The sequence below is a fragment of the Carlito syrichta genome, unplaced genomic scaffold (assembly GCF_000164805.1).
Source record: "Carlito syrichta isolate Samal-C Ts95f unplaced genomic scaffold, Tarsius_syrichta-2.0.1 Scaffold308256, whole genome shotgun sequence".
Classification (NCBI taxonomy): domain Eukaryota; kingdom Metazoa; phylum Chordata; class Mammalia; order Primates; family Tarsiidae; genus Carlito; species Carlito syrichta.
This window is the reverse complement of record NW_007252352.1, coordinates 201461-205252: the sequence shown is the minus strand read 5'-3', so window position 1 is coordinate 205252 and position 3792 is coordinate 201461. Positions and strand designations below refer to the sequence as shown.

At 39.7% G+C, this 3792-nt stretch overlaps 1 pseudogene; it reads left to right on the top strand.

Moving 5' to 3' along the window:
- The first annotated feature begins 756 nt into the window (after window positions 1-756).
- Window positions 757-1518, top strand: LOC103267788 (annotated as a pseudogene).
- The last annotated feature ends 2274 nt before the right edge of the window (window positions 1519-3792 follow it).

The window sequence follows — 3792 nt, the reverse complement described above, 5'->3', positions numbered from 1 at the left end:
AGGGACAAAGAACACAGGTGGGAGGGGTGGGTAGACTGAAAACCCAGACCCAAACAATTTATATTCCCCAAAGTTATTGAAGTAATAATAATAAAAGTCACACTCATAGAAATAGAGAGTCGAACAGTAGTTGCCCCAGGAGGAGGGAGTGGATATGGAGTTAGTTAGTTAACCCTATTAGTTAAAGGGTACAAAGGATATGGAGTTAGTTATTAGTTAAAGGGTTAAAGGATATGGAGTTAGTTAGTTAACCCTATTAGTAAAAGGGTACAAAGGATATGGAGTTAGTTATTAGTTAAAGGGTTAAAGGATATGGAGTTAGTTAGTTAACCCTATTAGTTAAAGGGTACAAAGTTTCAGTGAGGATGAATAAGTTCTGGAGATCTACTGTCCAGCACGGTGACTATAGTTAATAATAATGTACAGTATACTTGAAAATTGCCAAGAGAATAGAACCCAAATATTCTCATCACATCACACACACACACACACACACACACACACACACACACACACACACACAGACAAATGATAATTCTGTGAAGTGATGGATATGTTCATTGGCTTGATCATAGCAATCATTCACAATGTATACAGACATTAAAACATCATATTGTACACCAAAAAGAAAAAGGAAACCACGGGGGCCTAAAAAGAAAGTAGCACAATATTTTTAATGTGTATACAAAAGAAGTACGCACCACAATCCTTTACCCAACAAAAATATCCTTCCAGAATGAAAAGTAGCTCCAGCCACCCAAGATGCCGAGAGGAAAGGCCAAGGGGAAGAAGGTGGCCCCAATCCCTGCTGTCATGAAGAAACAGAAAGCCAGGTGAAACCTCTGTTTGAACTTTGACTTCGGACAGGACATACAGCCCTGAAGGGACCTTGGATACATCCAGTTGCAGCAACAAAGAGCCATCCTCTATAAGCGGCTCAAAGTGCCTCCTGCCGTTGACCAGTTCACCTAGACCTTGAACCCACAGACAGCTACTCAGCTTCTTAAGCCGGCCTGCAGGTACAGGTCAGAGACAGAGCAAGAGAAGAAGCAGAAACCACTGCAGGCCCGGGCTGAGAAGAAAGCTGCTGGCAAGGGGACATCCCCACCAAGAGGCCACCTGTCCTTCGGGCAGGGGTCAACACTGCCACCACCTTGGTGGAGAACAAGAAGTCTCAGCTGGGGGTGTTCATGCATGGCATGGATCTCCTTGAGCTGGGGGTCTTCCTGCCTGCCCTGGGTCGTAAAATGGGGTTCCCCTGCTGCATTATCAAGAGGAACCGAGACTGGGGCATCTGGTCCACAGGAAGGCCTGCACCCTGGTCACCTTCACTCTGGAGAACTCAAAAGACAAAGGAGCTTTGGCTTCGCTGGTGGAAGCCATCGGGACCAATTACAATGACAGATCTGATGCAATCCGCTGTCACTGGGGAGGCAACATCCCGGGTCCAAAATCTGTGGTCGCATCGCCAAGCTGGAGAAGGCAAAGACAGAAGAACTTGCCACTAAGCTGGGCTAAAAGTACACTGCTGAGTGTTCTGTACATAAAAATTCTCCTTCAAAAAAAAAAAAGTATGAAAACTACATTCTCAGATGAAGACATCTAAGAAACTTTGTCACAAGCAGACCTACCTTTAAAAAATGGTTATATTCTGTTATCTAAGTAAAAAAAAATGTGATAAAAAAGGGAAGCAACACCAGAAAGGAAGAAAGATTATAGTAAGTAAAAATAGGGGCATATTCTCAAGAAGGTTTCATTCTCCTCTTGAGTTTTCTAAATTATGCTTGACCCTTAGAGCAAAACCTATTACACTATCTAATGTGATTCTAAATGTGTGCAGAGAAAATATTTAAAATAATTATATTACAAAAAGGGGAGAATAAAGGAATATAAAAGGAAGTAACATTACTATACTTTGCTGACCGGACTCGGTGGCTCAGCCTGTAATCCCAGCACTTTGGGAGGCCAAGGCGAGTGAAATGCCTGAGCCTGAGAGTTCGAGACCAACCTGGGCAACTTGGCGAGACCTCATCTCTAGGATAAATAAAACATTAGCCAGGCGTGGTAGTTTTGACTACTTGGAAGGCTGAGGTGGAAGGATCTCTGGAGTCCAGCAGGTTGACACTGGGGTGGCCCGTGAATGTGCCACTGCACTCCAGCCTAGGAGACGGAGTGAGATTGCAACTCAAAAAAAAAAAAAAAAATTGCTATATGTCATTCAAACTGGTAAAATGATGACACCTGTAGACTGTGATGAATTACTTATATATAATGTAATACCTAGCAGCTACTAACAAAGCTGTATAAAATATACATTCAAACACTAAAGATAACTCAAAATGAAATTCTAAATAAATGTTCAGGTAGTCTACAAGAAGATAAGAAAAAGAAAAGAGAAACAAAAACTAGAAAACACACAGAAAACAAAAAAATATAATGCTAAATCCTAATATATTAATATTAAAATAAAATATAAATATTAAACCCACCCATTAAAAGAGAATTATCAAATTAGATTATAAACAGTGGCCCAACTATATATTATTGAGAACAAACTTACGACAAATATAACACAATAGGCAAGTTGAAAGTAAAAGGAAAATTTTAAAAATCTCATGAAATCATTGATCAAAGAAAAACAGTAGTGGCTATATTAATATTAGATAAAACAGACTTCAGAGCAAAGAAAATTACTGGAACCAGAAAGGGACATTATATAGGAATAAAAGCGCCAATACAAGGCATAGTAATCATAAAAGTGTGTACACCAAACAATGAAGTTGTGAAATATGTGAAATAAATACAGATAGAACTAAAAGGAGAAGTAGATAAATCTACAATTACAGTTGAGGACATCAACATCATTCTCTAAATAATTGGTACAATTAGGCAGGCTCCCAGCAAGGTTACAAAGGAACTCAACAGTGCCATCGCTCAATATTCCACCAAACCATAGCCAAATGCAATGGTTTTCAAAAGTTTATATTAAATATATGTCAAGATAGACCATATACTGGACAACAAAACAAACTTAACAAATTTAAAATAATTAAAGTCAAATAGTGTGTGTTCTCTGACTACAATAGAATATCACTAATTGTCAATAATAGAAAGAAACGGAAAATTTTTTTAACACTTGGAAACTAAACTATACAATTGTAAACAATAAACTGGGCCAAATAGGAAGCCCGGGGTTAATAAAAAATACATTGAACAGATTGAAATGAAGAAACATAATATTAAAATTTGTGACATATGTCTATAGGAATGCTGAATGTAACTTATGAGACTAACTGTATGCACTAGAAAGGAATTCAAGTCAATAATCTGAGATTCAGCCTCAAGAACTAGAAAAAGAGGAGCAAAGGAACAAGAGGGTAACTGAGAGTGCAAAAATCAATAAATTTTTTTTTAAAAAAGAAAAATTAATGAAGTAAAGAGTTGATGCTTTGAAAAAATCAATAAAATTGACAAAACTTTAGCAAAACTGACAAAAGAAAGAGAAAAGAACCAATACCAGCCGGGCTCGGTGGCTCAGCCTGTAATCCCGCGCCTTTGGGAGGCTGAGGTGAGTGGATTGCCTGAGCCCGCGGGTTCGAGACCCACCTGGGCAGCGAGACCTCATCTCTACAATAAATCAAAAAATCAGCCGGGCGTGGTAGCGCATGCCTGTAATTCCGGCTACTTGGAAGGCTGAGGCGGAATGATCACCAGAGCCCAGCAGTCGAGGCTGCGGTGGCCGGGAGCGGCCACTGCACTCCAGTCTGGGGGACAGAGTGAGACTTCCACTCA